The sequence below is a fragment of the Myotis myotis genome, unplaced genomic scaffold (assembly GCF_014108235.1).
Source record: "Myotis myotis isolate mMyoMyo1 unplaced genomic scaffold, mMyoMyo1.p scaffold_m19_p_5, whole genome shotgun sequence".
In the NCBI taxonomy this organism is placed as follows: Eukaryota; Metazoa; Chordata; class Mammalia; order Chiroptera; family Vespertilionidae; genus Myotis; species Myotis myotis.
The window spans coordinates 101862851-101882663 of record NW_023416357.1 but is presented as its reverse complement, the minus strand read 5'-3'; the positions used below and the strand labels follow the sequence as shown (position 1 = coordinate 101882663).

The following is a 19813-nucleotide window of genomic DNA, read 5'->3' as shown; positions in this document are numbered from 1 at the left end:
ATAAGCAAAGAAGTTCTGAAAGCGTTCCTGGGACCATTAGCGGAGATGAGATGGGATTGCTCTTTGACGTATAAACATGACAAATGTCCCCCGTGAGCAATTCTTAGTTTTGTCACTAGTCAAGTTTCCTCTCTCCGCGTTTACGCAGAGCGGCGGGTGGGAGTAGCCACGCCTCTTGTTGGGTGTGACCTTGGCGGGCCCTGCCCTGCGAGCCACGTTTTCCCAGCCTGGGAGCCCGAGATGACAGTTCGCGCCCCGCCCCGCCCCGCCCCGCCGCCCCTGGATTGGCTCCCATTGGCTCGTGCCTCCATCCCTCAAGACAGGGTCGCGCCAACCCGGAAATGCGGCTCCAGGGGCGCCGCGTTACGACGGCGAGCACAGCCAATGAGTGCGGGCGGCGGCCGCGGTTTGGAGGAAGTCCCGCCCAGCGTCGCGCGGGGGCGGGGCGGGACGAAGGATGGCTGCGGTCGTGGCTGTAGCTCTGCTGCGGAGAGGAGGACGCTGAAGAAGCGCAGAGTCGCGCAGGGCTGCGGAGAGGTGCCCGAGCCGCCGCGGGGTCCATGGCCAGGACCACCAGCCAGCTGGTGAGTGCGCTCGCGGCAGCCAGGGCACCGCGGCCTGTCACCTCCCCGAGCGCGGCGGCGTCCCCGGACTCCGAGGGCCGGCCGGCCGGCTGGACGGAGGACCGTGGGCGCCGTGGGGACGCCGCTCTGTCGCCGACGGGAGCACAGTGCCGAGGTCTTAGCCCGCAGCAGGTGCACGGGCTAAAACCCCGGACCGGGGAGGGTGCAGACTGGCGCGCAGAGGGCGGGGAAGCCGGGGAGGTGTCACCAGCCGGTCGGGGTGGACGTGTTTGGAAAGTTTGTTTTCGGCGCGGCCGGGAGCCCAGCCTCCGGGGTTACTTTTCCTTCTGTCGGCGGAGGAGCCGCGCGCCACTTCACCTGAATGGGGTCCCGGTGCCTCTGCCCGCAGCAGACCCAGAGAGTGCGAGCTGGTGCCCAGGGGAAAGGGAGAAGGGATTTTAGGAGGAAAGAAAAAGAAAAGCATTTGTTAGGTTAAATGTTTTGCTAAAAGCATCGCTAGTGTTTCTATATTTTTCTGTCTGTTGCTAAAAGTATCCCTAATGTTTTTATGTTTATTTCTCTGCTACATTCTGGACTCTCGGGAAGATGGTTGACGGTTTTATACCTTGTGTGCGAATGTGAAGTGAGTGATGGAAGAAGGTCTAAACAGCTTTCAAAGTTTCGTTGAAAGGGCAAATCCCTTAAATGAAGGAAGATCCATGAAATGTACTTGACCCTTATGGTTTGGGGGGCGGGTCGTGGGTCCCTTTGAGAATCTGATGGAAAGCCTGCGTCCTCCTGAGAAAAACGCACAGCTCCGTTGAATTTTGTAATTACTTCCGGAAGCTCTTGAACCTTCTGCAGCGCACCCATGGACTCGGGGTTAAGAACACTGAGCTTTGTAGAGATGGGCGACAACCCGAGGTCTCAGAGCAGGAGAACCTGTTGTTGAGGAAAATGGTGAAGGGCAAAGGGGTGTCTTTGGTTGTGGCCACATGTGGTGCCTGGTGAACACACAGAAACACAACTTAGGAGGTTTGGTGACGCTCAGTCCAGGCCGAGGCTGACGGTCATCCTGGATGTTTGTAAAATAAACTTTCACCCAGGGACGCTGTTGCAGTGCAAGGTGTGTACGTCGATGGCGTCCATTGGAGGAGAAAAAGGGCCTTTTCTCGTAGTCTCGGTAGTTCCACGTGATGGTATTTGACACCTGGCGTTTTCTTGGCATGAGGCAGCTTTTTAGTGCAAAACGCTGGAATCCAATGAGAAGGAATGAATGACAGAATAGAGACTAGACCTCCCATCAGAAAGTCAGGGACAAGGATTTTGTGTCTGGAGCTAGGTTCCTTCACATGTATGTGAGACTGTGCCATGTTTCCCATCAGTAATGGCAGGACACCCCCAAAATAGGATTTTCTTTCTTTTTTACAGGAGGACCAGTAGATTTCCATGTTTCAAATGAGTGTGCTGTCAAGTTTGTAATTTTAAGGTGGCACTGTACTAGTATGAGAATCCCCTGTCCAATGATTAATTTTCCTATTTCTTGAAGTGTGTGCAGCCAACAGGGGGAGCAGTAGGAGTTGTGAAGACTGAAAATGGCCTAGCCCAGTGGTGGGCAAACTGCGGCTCGCGAGCCATATGTGGCTCTTTGGCCCCTTGAGTGTGGCTCTTCCACAAAATACCACACGCGGGCCCGCATGTACAGTGCGATTGAAACTTTGTGGCCCGTGGGCAGAAGTCGGTATTTTGTGGAAGAGCCACTCTCAAGGGGCCAAAGAGCTTCATGTGGCTCGCGAGTCGCAGTTGGCCGACCACTGGCTAGCCCGGCTTGATAGTCAGGTGGGCCCTGTGCTGTAGTACCACTGATGGAGCAATCCCTTTAAGGCAGGCACTTGGCTAGATAGTTCACACAGTGTTGCTTGGCTTCTGTCAACAGTTTCCAGGTAGGTGTCGTTCCCATTTGACAGGAGTGGGAATGGGTGCAGAAAATGTTAGTACCTGTCTGGTAAAGAGAGTCTGTCTGAATGGTAGCAGAGACCAGGTGCTACCCTCCCTTCACGTGAGGGTCTGCTGGGCAGCTCACTGCAGCACTCAGTCTAAGGAAGTCCTCCGTGCCACTGTCCAGGAGGTCTTTCCCCGGGGGTTGTGCCTGAACGTCTTAACTGTGCTGGAGGCTGGAGGGACATTGTTCCATGGAAGGACAGCACACTGATTTCTTGGGGCAGGTAGCTGAACTCTGTGACCCCCGGAGCCTGTTGCAGCCTCACACTGTGAGAAAGCAGCTGTTTGGAAAGAGGCTCTGGTTCATCCTCATTTGAGGGCTGATATTCTGAATGGGCGAGGCTTGGCATCCTCCCTTTAGAAAAAAGAACTGTGCAACGATTTTGTTAAATGAAAAATTGGTGATTAGCCAGAGCGGCTCCCTGCATCTGTAGGGTGGCGGTGTGTTTGCAAAGGTGGCTATATCTGTGTGGGCCGGTGGTGGGGAAAACAGAGAACATGGCAAGAAGTGGGTTCTGACTTCCACTCTCCCTTTTGGTAGGTAGCTCCTCCTATAGTGTGATGTATTTCTTTTCCACGACATCCCTACAGCAGTTACTGAGCCGAGTCCAGCGCTGGCGAGGTGAAGCCCCATGCTAATGAGGTGGACGTGTAGGTTTGTTCTACTCTTTGGACATGCGTTTCATAAGAGGTGTCACAGCACATGCGTGTAGAGATGTGGGGCCTGGAAAGAGGCTTGGGCAGCTAGTTAAAGCAGGTCTGGGCCTCTAGGCTGCCTCTGGCACAGCTTGGGCAGGAGGAAAAGGTATCTCCTGGGTGTGTGTCCCTTGATTCTGTGCCCTTATCTCCCGAGACTCCTGATGGGAGGTTTGGGTGCATGTAGGGCAAGTGCATGATGACCTAGGAAGCACTGCAAAAATGGTGGGGGCAGGAAGGTGCATTCCTCCTGAGATGATGTGTGTGGAGAGCCTTCACTGGCCCTTTACTATGCCCCATCCTAAAGGGGTGTCTTGTGTGGAAATTGACTTTGACTAGAGCAGGGAGCTGATGCTGAGGACGCTTGATACAGAAATGACTCCCTCAGCAGGTGCAAGGGCTAGACCAGTGGTCCTCAGACTTTTTAAACAGGGGGCCAATTCACTGTCCCTCAGACCGTTGGAGGGCCGAGCTATAGTCTAAAAAAAAAAACTATGAACAAATTCCTATGCACACTGCACATATCTTATTTTGAAGTTAAAAAAACAAAATGGGAACAAATACAATATTTGTATTTGCATGTGGCCTGCGGGCCGTAGTTTGAGGACCCCTGGGCTAAACTCACATGTGCCAGCTCTGTATGCCTGCCCTTGTGATGACAGCTGGCTGTAGGGGTGTGGAGCACAGTTGTTTTGAAGGCAGGTTCAAAGGGCAGATCACCAGGGAGGAAGTACTGGTGTGGAAACTGTAAGTTTTAGACAAGTATCATTTAGGACTTGTCAGTAGTGCCTTCTTCTGTAACCAGATAGCATTCTTGTTCAGTGTGACACGAGGCCCTCAGAAAAACATTATTTGAATAATGAGAACTGATCGTGTATCCACTAGCCGAGTCAACACAACAGACAGAGTGTTTTCTCAAGAGTCGTGGGGAATGTGTTCTGATGCTAGTGTCTGAGAGGAGAAAGGCCTGCTGGGTTCCTGATGGTTCTTGGAGTCTGTTTAAGTGCTTGATGCTCTTTGCATTTATATGGTTGCACAAGGTCTGTTTCCATTCACTTAGTCTAGGAAAAATTTCAGATTTAAATTTTTACTCCAAGAAATTTCAGGTTGTTTTGACTGTTAGGAAGATAGTTCATGCCAAAGGATTTAGGTTTGAGGGCAATTAAATCCCTTATCAGAGCAACTGAGCCAGGTTTCAGTTTAAGTAGTTGGATTATAACAAACAAGAATAGTTGGGTCAGCCCTAGCTGGTTTTGCTCAGTGGATAGAGCATTGGTCTGGGGACTGAAGGGTCCTGGGTTCGATTCCGGTCAAGGGCACATGCCTGGGTTGTGGGCTCGATCCCCAGTTGGGGGCATGCAGGAGGCAGCCAATCAGTGATTCTCTCTCATCATTGATGTTTCAATCTCTCCCTTTCCCTTCCTCTCTGAAAGCAATAAAAACATATTAAAAAAAAAAAAAAGAATAGTTGGATCACACACAGCCCCACAGAAGGGAAGTGACAGCATTGCAAACTGTGTGAAAAAGATGGCCAAGTCTGACATTAGCAGCCCATGACCAGGCGCATGGCCCACAGAAGGACAAACAAGTGTGATTTCCACCTGGAGTGTTTCTAAGGGGCCTGAGGAAGGCGGGCACATAGTTCCTGATGGCCCAGTGACCTCCTCTATCCACTGACAAGATCGCACGCCCTCTGTAGCAGCCACTGGACTTTATGTTTTTGTTTTTTAATACATTTCTTTATTGATTTCAGAGAGGAAGGTAGAGGGAGAGAGAGAGAGAGAGGAGAGAGAGAGAGAGAGAAACATCAGTGATGAGAGGGAATCATTGATGGGCTGCCTCCTGCACGCCCCCTACTGGAGATCGAACCCACAATTCGGGCATGTGTCCTGACAAGAAATCGAACCTTGACCTCCTGGTTCATAGGCTGACGTTCAACCACTGAGCCACGCTGGCCAGGCCCCAGCCACTGGGTTTCAAATCAGCTTGCAGCCTGCAGGGAATAGAAATATTGGCAGGTATGGTTTGAAGGAACGTCTGGATGCCAAGAATTTCTTTCTGGAAGTCATTGTCCTTCTGTTTGTGGAGCTGGTGGCAGGCCTGCCCACGTTGGAGAGGGCTGATGAGAGGCTGTGTGTGTGTGCCTCTGCATATTATAGTTAGAATTCATCAGGCCAAAAGCTTAGCTTTTACAATGAATTTCATTGTTTGTGCCGCACCAGCACCAAGGGTGAACCTGAGTGGGGGCGGTGAAGGATTTAGAAAAGACAGAGAAGAAAGCTGGGTCTGGGTGGGACGCTGTTCTCTCTGATGGGGAGGGACAGCGCCATGGCCTGTAAGCCATCTCTTTATTTTATAGCCAGATTCCGCGAGGCAAAGTAAGGGTGTGGTCAAGATGTTAGAACAGTCTTGTGGGTTTCGAGCCTACTCAATGACATGCACCTGAACTCTATCAAGCCCACATCACTCAGGCACGTGGGGCCACATGTTCGGACCATAGGTTCAAGCTTACAACCATAGCTGTTGGCTATAATTGTGCTGGGAGGGCTTTGCCCTCCAAGCTGGGACTTGCACATGGCCATGAGAGGACTGTGCCCTCTCATTAGTCCGAGGCTTGAACCTGTCCAAACACTGTAGCCGCTCTCCACAATTGTTCATATCTCATTCTCCAACCTGTTTTTCTCTTTTGGAATTAATTTTACAAAGTTGCCCCTCCAGTCTCCTTTCTGCACAGCTACAGAAAAAGCGAGGCAATTATTATGGTAGGAATGGGGGCACTGAAACGAGGAAAGCACTGTGAAGGAAAGGATGGTGATGGCTGGCAGCGGGCAGATAGGCCTCGGTGTTGAAGGCTCACCTGGCCAGTCTGTAGGCCTATGACAGGTGCTCGGGGTTGGCTAACACAAGGTGAAATATAGACTGGCCTGGCTGCCCGCCCTGCTTTTCCTCCTCCTCCTCTCCTTGTTTCTGGTAAGTGAACTCCAAACTGATGAGTGGTGGAGGTGTGGCTGAATGTCATGCTCGGCACAGTAGGTCCTTCTCCACATGCGGATGATGTTGGGAAGTTACCCTGTGGGAGCTGGCCGGTCAAGTTGCAACAGAGTCTCTCTGGATCTCATTGGCCATTATTTCTCCCCCAGACAAACTCTTTATTCAAAATTTGCAGATAAGGAGCCTAGGAAGGGAGAGCATCTGTTTATGGTGCCTTTTCAGGTGTCAGGATAGGCATTCTGGGTTAGGAATAAGCTGGGGCTCTCCTGTGTTGCAAACCACAGCGTTTACAATGCTGGAGGGGTGTTCCTGCCAGATGACATTTATTTATATGGCCAGTGGCATTCTGGGGGTGCCTTACTTGGCTGGAGCATTATCCCATATACCATCATGTCACGGGTTCGATTCCTGGTCAGGGCACATACATAGGTTGCGGGCCTGTGTAGAAGGCAACCGATCGATGTTTCTCACGTCAGTGTTTCTCTCTCTCTCTCTCTCTCTCTCTCTCTCTCTCTCTCTCTCTCTCTCTCGTACTCTGGCCCCCTCTCTCTAAAAATCAATAAAAACGTATCCTCGGTGAGGATTTTTATTTTATAAAGGGCGGCAAATGATTGCCAATGTTGTTTTCTGACCAACAAGTAGATTTTACTGAGTAAAGCTTTTAACACGTATGGTATCTTAAGTACATGGATTGAGTTATCTTTGAAGTGCTGCTGTTTTTTTCTGATGCAGCTCCAGGATGACAGGCTTGAAAAGCAGTAGTAGGATTTCCATGCCAGGCCCCACTGATACTTAATGGTTTCTGCACCTCACATGGGATCTGTGTCTAAAAATACTAGTTTATTCATCTGCCCACTAGCAAATACTCCTTATACATCTGAGTCCTTCCTGAATCTAGGAACTGATGAACTTGGAAGTGAGTTCAGAAGGTCTGTGGGCCCCATATGGTGTCCCCAGTGAGTAGGCAGGTGGGCAAGGATATAGTCCCTCAGGGATGTTTGTCTACAGGGAGCTCCCCTGCTGTTTCTGCTGATCCTGCCCATGTCACACTTTGTCCTTTGTAGCTATCAAGGTTAAGAGTTACAGGGGATCAACTGGGTGGTCTCTCGCACCTTCACCCAGAGGTCATCATTGTTTCCTTTCAGTCTTCTTTTAACCAGATTGGGACCTCTGTTGTATACCTGGCTGTTTTGTCTCCTGCTGTTTTCACTTTTAAAAATGTATAATTTTTTTTTCTTGATCTCAGAGAGTAAGGGAGAGGGAGAGAGAGGTAGAAACATCAGTGATGACAGAGAATCATTTATTGGCTGCCTCCTGCACGCCCCACACACACTGGTGATTGAGCCTGCAACCCTGACCAGGAAATGAACTGTGACCTCCTGGTTCATAGATCCAACCACTGAACCACGCTGCCTGGGCTCACTTCACTTTTTTTTTTTTTTTTTTTTTAATATTTTTTATTGATTTTTTACAGGGAGGAAGGGAGAGAGACAGAGAGCTAGAAACATCGATGAGAGAGAAACATCGATCAGCTGCCTCCTGCACATCTCCCACTGGGGATATGCCCGCAACCCAGGCACATGCCCTTGACCGGAATCGAACCTGGGACCCTTCAGTCCGCAGGCCGACGCTCTATCCACTGAGCCAAACCAGTTTCGGCCACTTCACTTTTTTTTTCACTTCACATTTTTGAACACTGCCTAGTACTCCTCTCTAAGTCAGTGGTTCTCAACCTGTGGGTCACGACCCATATAGGGGTCAAACGACCCTTTCACAGGGGTCGCCTAAGACCATCGGAAAACACATATATCATTACATATTGTTTTTGTGATAATCTCTATGCTTTAATTATGTTCAATTTGTAACAGTGAAATTGGGGGTCACCACAACATGAGGAACTGTATTAAAGGGTCGCGGCATTAGGAAGGTTGAGAACCACTGCTCTAAGTGAACCAGAGTAGCCATTGTTCTACTGGTGGACATTTACATAAGCCATTTCCAGTTGTTAGGAGTCATTTTTTTTTTTTAATTTTTTTAAAAAAATATATTTTATTGACTTTTTACAGAGAGGAAGGGAGAGAGATAGAGAGTTAAAAACATCGATGAGAGAGAAACATCGATCAGCTGCCTCCTGCACATCTCCTACTGGGTATGTGCCCGCAACCAAGGTACATGCCCTTGACCGGAATCGAACCTGGGACCTTTCAATCTGCAGGCTGACGCTCTATCCACTGAGCCAAACCGGTTTCGGCTAGGAGTCATTTTTTTAACAAATGTTTCCTTAATTTAAGTCTTATTCTGAATTTCTGACTGTTTCAGCTGGATTCTGTGTAGACAAGTGTGCCAGGTCCGAAGGGCAAGAGCCCAAGGAATGATATGGTGGTGATTCCTAAATGCTTCCCAGGAAGGCCCTGCCAGTTAGGGCCCCCCTTCCTCGGTCCCTGCTGACACAATATCAGCATCACCCAGACTCTCTACTAACTGGAAGGGGTTGAGAGCAAGGAGTTTGAATATGGGTGAGCATGTGACTATGGACAAGGACCTGCTCTGTGCCTCAGTGTCCCCACCTGTGAAAAGAATGCCAGTGGTTTTCACACCAAGAGTTGTTTTGAAGAGTAACTGTAATAATATATATGCAAAATGCTCAAAAGAGTCTGGGTATGGGAGAGGCAGCCATGGTCACTGTCCCTACCATTGACTGGTGTTCTGTGCTGGGCCTCGCTTTGTGAAATTCTTGGGGTGAAGGGAAGTTCTTAGCAGAAAGCTCTTTGTCAGTGAGCACGGCTGACCTTAGAGCAGAGTCCCTTGAGGGATGAGCTGGTTGGATTTGATGGCAGCCTCCCACCCCTTTTACACAGGGTCCTAGAGGAAGGTACCTGTCCTGGTGCGGTCACACCTCCAGAGCACACTCCACCCAGGCAGCACTTAAAGGCAGCTTAACTTTTCTGAATTTGGGCACGTTCCTCTTGCTGGCTGGAGCCCTAAGCTTTGTGACAGTATCTTGACCATACAAGGCCCTGATTTTGATGTTGATTCCTCTGCTGGTGTGTTAGGGGAGCTCAGCCTTCCTATATGGTTTTCTCTGACTCACAGTTGGAATTGGGCCTCATAATACAGTATATTACAGTAATTAACTCGGTTTTAGTTACAGATGAATAAACAACACTTGGAAAGGGCCTGCGGGGCTTATTTTATGATTTGATGGTCCCTGGTTGGAGAAAGTTTGTGTCTGTGTCTTCTGTGCTATTTAATGTTCAAAGTGCTCCTAGCACGCTCCCTTCCAGTCAGCTTGAGTATTTTTCATATGTTCACTCGTTAAATCCTCAGAGCAAGCCTGGGAGTTCCCGTTCTCCTTATCCCTGACTATGAGGTAAAGGGTCTGAGCCACAGAGAGATGACATAACTTGTTCAAGGTGAGGCAGCTAGTGAGGATCAGTGCTCAGCTGGGCAGAGTGCGTGTTCTAACAGTTCAGCAATAACCCTTCTCTACTTGTACCTGTAAGTGTGATCGTCTGTCCGAGAACCATGACTAGTTCATATGCAGAAGGTTTTCACAGTTTAGTAACTAGTGATTAAGCTTTTGGAGCTCCACTCGTGTGATATCCTACAATTAGATTCTTCCTCAGCAGGTCTGTAGAAACTTAAAAGAACTCTTAAGAGCCAGGACACACTTAAAGAATCCAGTTGTAGCTGCTGAACTCTCTGAGGTATATAGGCCTCTAGCTTTGAATCGTTGGTCCCTGTGCAGATCTAAAGGCTTCCTCAGAATGAAAGACTGTTCACTGCACTGACCCTGAGTCTAGCTTCAACATCCCCAAGCTCAGTCTTCATATGAAATCCTTGCTGAATTTGCATTTTATCCTTCCTAAAGAGAGAAAGATACAGACAGATAAAGATGCAGGGGGATCTGAGAAACATGTCAACCTTCTACTCCCAAATTCAACTCCTTGGCCTCCTGGCGCTGACTCGGGGCTCACTTCCTCATCTGCCCAGTGCAGCACAGCCCTCTCTCCTCTCTCTTACCTCCTTTGTGCTCTCAGGACAAGCTTCTGTAACTTCATCGCCACTGAGAATTAGGGGAGGTGTGCCATTTAAAAAACATGGTTCTGTATTGTAAAATCAGCTTCCATCTGCCTGGCAGTTAATCTTTTAAGGGTGATGGAAGCTGTTGTCTGCAGCTATGAAGGGCGAGGTGTCTACTGTGAGACTTGATTGCATGGGGGAAAAGAAATCCAAAAATATCCTTGGGTCATTTGTTTCCTTGCCCCAAATTCATTTGCATTTCAATCTGTCAGCTAAAATGTTTGCTACCTTTACCAGATTTGAATATTGGATACTGGATATTTTGATGCTGGTATTTTCCTAAACTCTCTTAGTGGCTAAGCAAGGTATTCCATAATTAAATTGCGCCTTGATATGTTTTCGGTGGCTATGAAAATGTAATTTGATCTCAAAGTAATTTTCCCTTGAGAGTTTCTACTTCTAAGAGGAGACTGCTAAACCCAGTACTCAAAAAGCCAAAGAAGTTAAAACTCTTAAGTTCTTATTTACAAATTGTGTGAAATAAATTGAAGTCTACAGAAAATGCCCAGTTTACATATGACTCTACTTCAAGTTCATTTGGAAGTCAGTGGTTTGAAACTTGTCTTTGTCGTCCTGTCAGAGATGCCCTTGCGAAGGGGTGGTTGTCATGGTCTCCAAACCCCCTGTACCTGCTCTGAAAAGGTGGAGTGAGCACAGCAGGTGGCAGTCCTACTTACAGGTTCACCATGACACACTCAGAGGGTGTAGAAGGTTTACCTTGAGTGGAGTTGTGGGACATGGTGAGGCCCACTTTTCCAGAGACTCCAAAGGTGCCAATGTCGATGGCTGACGCTTCCTAACCAAGGTCATTGAGAACGGGCGTCCTTCCTTGTTCTTGATAGCACTGTGCCATTGGCACACCTCCCCCAATTCTCAGCGGCAGTGAAGTTACAGAAGCTTGTCCTGAGAGCACATAGGAGTAAGAGAGAGAAGCACAGCAGGGGTCTGATCTGAGGGGAAGTAGGGAGATGGATGTGGTGCTGTTAGTGGGGAGCAGGGGAGAAGAGTGGGGCTGGGGCACAGCCTGTGGGAGACTCCTGGTGGGAAAGACACGGCATTGATGTAGGGCTGTGGCCATGGAGAGCCACGGGTGGCCCTGAAGGGCTTGCATTTGGGGTGGGATGCATGCATGTCTGTGTGTAAGAAAGGCCAGTGATCATAACTCTCATGGTAACTCGGTGCCTGCAGGACCAGGCAGAGGGCTGTGTAGTTGAGAATGGCTCTGTGACCAGCTCCATTTTATTAGGGAGGACAGGGATAAATGAATGGCACACTTAGGGTTTTGTTGCTTTAAGTTTTTCCAGAGAGCTCTGGCCAGGTGGTTCAGTTGGTGAAGCGTCGTTTTGTACACCAAAAGGTTGCAGGTTCGATCCCCCTTTGGCGTGCTTATGGGAAGGCACCTATCCAAGTGTGTATCTGTCTCTCTCTCCTCCCTCCTCCCTCCTCCCTCCTCCCTCCCTCCTTCCTCCTCCCTCCTCTCCCCCCTCCCCTCCCCTCCCCTCTCTCCCTCTCTCCCTCCCTCCCTCTCTCCCTCTGAACATATCCCTGGATGAGGGTTACATTTTTTTTTTCTCTCCCGAGATTGAAATTTCAGAAGCTATTGAGGAACCAGAAGTACAATAGAGGTGTGCTGGGAGGGAATGACTCACCCACAGGACCTGTGGGCTGGCAGGCTGGATGGGGATGCCTCAAGGAGCCCTCACTGCCACCCATGACCACTGGTCAGCAAGTGCATTCCAGATCCTGGAGGTGTCAGATGCTGTTTGTGCAGCTCAATTCCTTCTCAAGATGCTTTTTAAAATTAGCCTTTTAGAATAACACCTATAGTGTAAATAAACATTTGGAGTTTTCATACTGGAAGAGGGCTTTTTTCGTTTTCATTTCACAATTGATGCTTACATGCTTTACAAGGTAATATTGCAACCACCCGTTTCTTTATTTTTTATTTTTTTTTAAATATTTCATTGATTTTTTACAGAGAGGAAGGGAGAGAGATAGAGAGTTAGAAACATCGATCAGCTGCCTCCTGCACAACCCCTAATGGGGATGTGCCCACAACCCAGGTAGGTACATGCCCTTGACCGGAATCGAACCCGGGACCCTTCAGTCCGCAGGCCGACGCTCTATCCACTGAGCCAAACCGGTTTCGGCCCACCCGTTTCTTTAATTGCAGAAGTAAAACTATTTATTAAACATACCCATGCTAGTGAGTTATGCCTGTGGGAAGAGATAGCACGAAGCACTGAGTCTACCCTGTAAACATCTCCATCTGGGAGAGTCCCTGAGACTGGTCTTGCGCTGAGGTGCTTGGCTGGCTCATGTGGCCGAGGCAGGAAGGAATCCCACGAAGGAGGAAGGCTGCCCGTGACTTGTTCCTGTGTCATCGTGCCCATAGTGTGGAGTGCAGGGGACACTGCTGGGTGCTTTGGCAGCGGTGGTTGTCTAGTGACTAGCATCTCAGCCTTGGACTGATGCTGGACAGTACAGCCTTGGTTAGGCTGTCATCAGACAGGAAGTGCCTGGGTCCTCACGGGCAGCCCTGTTTCTCAGGCTCCCACTCCTGTGGGTAGAGGTGCCCAGAAGGGGTGTTTCAGGGGTGCGGAGGTCCCTGCCTGGCACCCAGGGGTTTGTCTGGAGGTATAGGCCTGCTGTGAGTCTAGAGCTGCTCCAGCCTTGGGACCTTGGCACTGGCTAGTCCTCTGTGGAGGAAGCTCTCCCCAGGTGTCTTTAGGGCTTTCCCCACATCCTCAGATGTCACCTTCCCAGTGAGTGCTTCTCTGTTTACGTACATTTACACCAACCCCATCCAAATTCTCCCCCCTCCCTTCCCTGCTGTATTTTTCTCACAGTGATTATCACCATATGACACACTGTAACTTTTATCTGGTTTCTATTTTTGGGGTGGTCTTTCTACTCCACTGAAATGTGGGCTTCTTGAGCGCATGGGCTCAGTTTTGCTCTTTGCTGTCTCTCCAGTGCCCAGGAGAAATGTGCGGCGTACAGTAGGTGTTCGGTTAACCTTTGTTGTTGAGGTGGATAAGAGCAGTGTGATCTCCAGAGCACTGCATTTGCCTTAAATCATCAAAGCTGCCGTGAGGTGCTGGCGGAGGCTGCCATTTCACATAAAGCATGTGACGGAGAAGCAGGGGTGTGTGTGTGTGATCATCTGTTGTTGCCATTTCCAAACTCCAAAGTTCTTTCTATCCTCCCTTGGATGTTGATTTCAAAATGACTGGTTTTTCCTTCTGGCTCATGAAGGCTGCTGCGTTGAATCTGAAACATAGAGGAAAGCAAAACTTTAAAAAATGCTTTAAAGTTTTGCGTGATGAGCTCTTACTACATTTCACTTTTTGAACTTTAGTATCCCTTTCCTGGCCACTGCAGCACCATCTGAGCCTCCATCACCCTCCTCTGAACAGTACTGCAGCCCTTCATCGCTCCTTCCAAGCCCCTCACCAACCCATGCTGTGGACCACAGCAGCCAGGGGGCTGCTCTGTTCCCCCAGCACTTGTCCAGCTCTGCCATAGCCACCCTCACAACTTTACCCAGCTAGTTCTGTAAAGGACGTCGGGCTTGTCACCCCATTTCGATGTAGCTCATAGGGGCAGGGACCATGTTTGCCTAAGGCTGTGTTGTGGGACCATGGCTGGCACAGTGGCCATGTTTGTTGAATATTTGGGTTAATAGCATAGTTGATTTACCTCTTTTAAGGAACTTTGATGAATAAAATGAGTGCATATATTGTTTTAATGAAATACCTGGAAAACCGTGGCTTTGAAGGGTCAGGTGTTCTTAGAGAAGTCACTCCACAGCCTGAGTTGTCTGCACTGGGCAAGTTAATGTCTCAGAGCTCCCGCTGAACTCCCCAGGGCTGAGGATATGGAATTGTGGGACATGTTGTAACTGTGGCAAAAACAAGATATGCCTGCTGAGCTGGGTGGAGCAGGCGAGGGTGGCTAGAGGGGTTCCTGGGGTGACTCTTGGAGTCCTGGGAATTCGAGGTGGAGAGGAATGGTGCTTGTGGACCATGGGTGCTGCCAGCATCCTCTCCTTGCCTCTTCTCCTGGCCAGAGGGCCACCTTCCTCATCTTCCTGCATCTCTGCACGCTCCCTGTTCTCTCCTCGCACTGTGGTCCCCCCAACCAATGCAGGCACGACTCCACTCAGGCCCCAGAGCATTCTGCACTCGCAGAGCATGCTGATGGTGTCAGCCAGCTGCCAACAACAAAGGTAAGGTGACTGACTAGTGTATGTTAACGTGTAGTAAGGTGGCATGTGTTCCTAAAAGGAGAGGCTTAGGAACACCTTTCAACCTCATCGGAATTGTGCTTTGGGCTGAGTGAACTTGCCAGGCATCTTGTAAAGGTAAACTTAGCATCAAGTGCATTTGTGTTTACAGGTGGGAAAAACCTTGGCTCATACCTTTATCTTGTGACAGACTCTGTAAAGTATGAAGAACACACAAGATCTCGATCCTAGAACCACCCACAGGGTACAATGCTAAGAATATAGACACAGGTTTAAATCTTAATACCTTTTACGTGCTGTCGGGGGACGGGGAGGGCGGTTCTTCCAAGAGGGGTGAGTCCCCGTGGGAGCAGCTGTTCCAGGCCAGGCTGTATGTGTCCAGATGCTTTTCCTCACGTCCAGTTTCCTGGCTGGATACATTCTCATTCTGCAGTGGCTTGTTTTATTGTGGGATAATCAGGGCATTCTTCGTGGCAAACAAAAAGCTCCTAGCTGTGCTTTTCAAATCCCTGCTCTGCGTTGAGTTTGCTTCATTAATTAAAAAAAAAAAAAAGGAAAAATAATCCATCGGAATGTAAATCAGAAATTATTGGGTGTAATCTTATGGGAAATGAAATGTCATAGGCTGGCGTTTGGAAACAGCAATGTCGAGCAGAGTTGCAGCCCCGACTTGCATGTGCTGAGCCAGGAGTCCAGGCAGAACTGAAAAAGAAAGCAAGTGCTTGCGCCTGGCAGTGTGTCCTTGGGCTTCAGCTCTGTGGCTGCTGGAGTGACGGGACTGCTTTCCCAGGGGCAAGGGGTTGTGCTGAGACATTGAGATGAGTGCATCTTTGCCAGGTTGGTGTTTTACCCTCTTGGGAGTGAAATGTGGATGTGGCTGCTGAGGGAGTTGAGTCCTCTCACCCTCATTAGAGGTGTGCCCACTCCCTCCTCAGCCTCCTCCAGCTCTCTTGGCCCCTTTCTCTCCCTCCTCGAGCTTCCCGAATGCCCATTCTGCTCAGTCTGGTATTTCTCAATGCAAAGTCGCAGCCCTGCTTGGCGTTCTTACTGCGAAGCCTCATTAATACTGCTGTTTTATTCTGTTTAGGTCATGGGTGTAAGTTTCTTATTTCCCAAACACAGCCTTATGCCACACTAAGCCCAGAGCCACTTCTGTTCTCTTTGCTCCCCTGGCCTGGGGACTCAGCCCAGGCTCCTGCCACCCCTGGTCCGACATCTTGACCCCAGGGCATTGCCCCAACTGCACAGACTTCCCAGATTCCTCATTGGATCCCACCCCTATATCTAAGGAAGCACTGGTCACACACTCCCACGGGCCTGCCCCTTCCTCCTAACCCTCTGGACCCCCATTCTTCTTTAGGTAAAGCCAAAGGACCCCACAGATCAGCTTTAGCTGCCTCCCTACTGGTGAAAATAATCACCATTTTCTTTAAAGGGGCCGTGGCCTGGAACAATGGCCGGAACTTCTGTGACATGGAATCGAGGGTTTGCCTCAACCATTGGATGAAAAGAGCTGAACCATGACGTTTGCACTCACCAGGCTCAGGAGTTATTCATCAGCTCACTGCTGCCTCAGAGACAGCTGTCAGGTCAAGTAGGAAAGATCAGAGGGGGCGGGGCTCATCTCCACCTTCAGAGCCCCCTGGGTGAGGGCTGAGGCCTCAGCGCCTGCCTCAGTCAGATAGGACCCTGGGCTCAGGGGGAACCAGTCTAGCAGGGAAGGAAGTTTATTGGACGCCAACAGAGCTCAGCAGCAGGACACACACAAAGGTGACCCAGGCCTGAAAGGGTTGGAGGGACACTGGATGGGACAGAGTCGGGAGCAGGTGAGCCAGATGGGACTGCAGTGCTCGGTGCAGAGGACACCCCTGGGGAGCCCAAGGAGAGGAGCGGGGAGATGGGCTTGTGCTGAGCCTCTAACTGTGAGGATGATCTGGCGAAGGGCACGTGTAGGGAAGGCCTCAAAGGACATACTACATGCCTCTTTTTGAGGCTCAGCAACTCTGAGTCATTTAAAACAGAGCTCTGTATGGCTTACCTTAAAAATCCATGTGAATTTTACACTTGAATCCTTGTTCCATTTTTTTTTTTCTTAATCCTCACCCGAGGATATTTTTTCCATTGATTTTTAGAGAGAGTGGATCGGAGGGAAGAGAGGAGAAAAAGAGACAGAGAAACATTGATGTGAGCGACATTGACTGGGTGCCTCCCACACACACCTCAGGCAAGCCTGGGAATTGAACCTGCAACCCAGGTACATGCCCTTGACTGGGAATTAATTGATCCTGAGACCCTTCCATGCATGGGCTGACGCTCTAATCATTGAACCACACTGGCCAGGGCTCCTTGTTCTATTTCGAATACAAAAGTGTTTTCTCAAAATCCCCACAGAGGCCACCCTTACATACTGGATCAAACACACTGATTTAGAAAGTTCGGGCCGAGAGCACTCTAGAGAGAGGTGCCCAGGGGCCAGGTGTTCATATGCACAACAGAACCCTGACATCCGAGTCAAGTACCCTTCCAGACTCCCGGAAGACACGCCAGCTCTCTGGGTACCCAGAACCTGCCGTTCACCCCAGATGTACCTGCTGCTGGGCTGACCTCCACCAGGACACGCAACGCCAGCGTGGGCTTTAGAAGGGACCCTCATCATACTGTGTTTCTCCCCCGTGGCATGACTCTGAGCTCCAGGTCTGCCCAGGCATCACTGGGCTCTGAGGGCAGGACACTCAGCCCAGCGGCTACCTTCACACTGCCCCACAATGGTCCTAGCACATGGCCCCACACATCCTCCCAGGAGGGAAGTCACAGAGCCCATGACCCAGACTTGCCTCCAGGCCCACCCACCAGAGCCCAGAACTGCGGGTTCACCAGGGAAACCCTGAGACGTTGAAAAGCAAGCGGCTTTCAGGACAGGCTACACCAGTGGTCGGCAAACCGCGGCTCGAGAGCCACATGCGGCTCTTTGTCCCCTTGACTGTGGCTCTTGCACAAAATACCATGTGTGGGTGCACACGTACAGTGCGATTGAAACTTCGTGGCCCATGCACAGAAGTTGGTTTTTGGCCCGAGCGAGTCTATTTTGAAGAAGTGGCGTTAGAAGAAGTGGGGGTACGTTCGCTGAGGTCGACCCCTCAGATTGAGGACGTTTTTAGCAAAGGCCAGCTTAGGAGTACCCTAATTAAGTTACTAACAACGTACCTACCTATATAGTTTAAGTTTAAAAAATTTGGCTCTCAAAAGAAATTTCAATCGTTGTACTGTTCATATTTGGCTCTGTTGACTAATGAGTTTGCCGACCACTGGGCGACACCATCCACCAGTTACAAGCGAGCCTGTCCAGCTTTCCACTGATGAGCAGCACGTAAGGAAATTCAAAAGCAGTCTCCATCGTGGAGTCACGTCAGTACTCTGGCAGATTTCTTCTTGTGGACTCCTTTTAATTGGATGGGTTTCATTAGGAAACAGGTCCCAGGGGGCAGGGTTAGGACAGGACAGGCAGCACCGTGAGAGCTGTGTTCTTACAACTGCACTCCACACTAGATGGCTCATTGATGCCAGGATGGCTGAATCCCTGAATCCCACCCCCAGGGGGCCCAAGGGAGTGTTGATGGCAAATGTTTGTGCACAGAAAATCCTATGCTTTTGTATTTAGATTTCAATGGGAGAAATTTGACAGAAAGACTATATCCCGCATTTAGATCAGGACACTGAACCCTCTTAGTTTCCAGTGGCCATCCCTTTTCCACTCTAACAAAGTAGTGGTGGTGTCCAATTCCTGGTGTGTTTGTGGAAATCCAGAAGTGATCCAGCCACACTGCTGGTCTCCAGGGGAGGTCTGAAGCCGACATCCATGAGCCTGCGCCATGGGACCCTGGGGCCTGAGCACGGGGGCTGCCAGGACACAGAGATGAGGCCCTGGCCAAACCCTAGAGCACGGTGCCTGCTGTCATTTCTCAAGAGAATAGGGAGGGCAAAGGCAGGGCAGAGCCCAAGTCACATGCTGTCCCAGGAGACCCCTGACCTAGGGTTCCTCAACTGAGGGAGGCAGTGAAGACAACCCTGACTGGGAACCCCACGCCACCACTCCTCTCAGCTGCCCAGCAATGTTCTGAGGACCAGGAAGGCATCCCAGCCTCTCAAACAGCCCACCCACAAACACAGCTAGGTGCTCCTGCCCATGCTGCAGGCCCAGCGGTAAACCTCAGCCCTTAAATGCAGAATTGAATGTACTTCCCAGCCACGCATCGTGGATAAATTGGATGCTGCTTGTCCCTAAGGGCTGCCACTCCGACACCAGGTCTTGAAAATGGCGAGGAACAAATGTAGAAAATGACAGGCTCTCACACAAGATTCTAAACAGAAAACATCTCTGTTGACATGTCACACTCCAGCTCCTTCAGTTTCCTTTATAGAGCTTTTGCACTTGGCTCCTTTCGATCACTTCCGGATTTCCACAAACGGACACGACCACTACTTTGTTGCAACAGAAAAGGGATGGCCACTAGAGACATGAAAGTCAGAGGCCTGAGTGTCCTGAGTTAAATGCAAGATATATTCTGTCAAGTTTCTCCCACTGAAATCTAAATGCAAAAGCATAGGATTTTCTGTGCACAAACATTTGCAACCGACCTAATTAGAAGCACAGTTTTTATCTATTTCAAATTTGCACATAAAACCTTCACCTATGCCCTCTTCTGCTTTGTTTTCTAGTTTCTCACATCCTTGACCAAGAAGAAGCGGCAGACATCACCAACGACAAATGAGGAAATGGAGGCCCAGAGACCAGACGCTTGTCCCAGGCACCAGATGCACACAGCAGGGATGGGGCCTCACACAGCCAACAGGCCGCACACGTGCACGAGTGTCAGCTGGTTCTGACTTCGTTTTCCCTACAGGAGACCCCACAATGCCCTGTGTGCACCGAGATCGGAAACCCTCCGGCACACTTGGGGAATAAAGGAAAAACAGGGCTCCACGTAGAGACGAAGGTGCATATGTCAGGGCTCCAGGTCATTCCGACCTCAGTACTGCCCCTGGACACCTACCCCGGAAACAAAACCCTCAGACTTCAGGACCCTGACCCCCAGGTTGCCTCCCCAGCTGCAGGCAGACACTGTTCAGTGTAGCTTTGAATTTAGGATGGCACACACGACTCAAATGAGGCTCCCCAGAAGAAAAGACCCCTACCAGTGAGCCTCCTGAGGAGGCTCCTGGAACAACCGTG

General features: G+C 49.9%; 2 long non-coding RNA genes across 3 annotated transcripts; one reads left to right on the top strand and one right to left on the bottom strand.

The window, feature by feature from the left end:
• The first annotated feature begins 410 nt into the window (after window positions 1-410).
• Window positions 411-19813, top strand: LOC118656132. The gene is made up of 2 exons (XR_004967504.1): window positions 411-584; window positions 19300-19813. It is a non-coding gene; the product is annotated as an uncharacterized LOC118656132 (long non-coding RNA).
• Window positions 12391-17630, bottom strand: LOC118656133. 2 transcript variants are annotated; one of them, XR_004967505.1, is made up of 3 exons: window positions 16121-17630; window positions 14870-15285; window positions 12391-13607 (listed from the first exon to the last, which is right to left on the bottom strand). It is a non-coding gene; the product is annotated as an uncharacterized LOC118656133 (long non-coding RNA). The 2 variants fall into 2 exon arrangements; XR_004967506.1 differs by having other exon boundaries at window positions 14870-16293; window positions 16622-17630.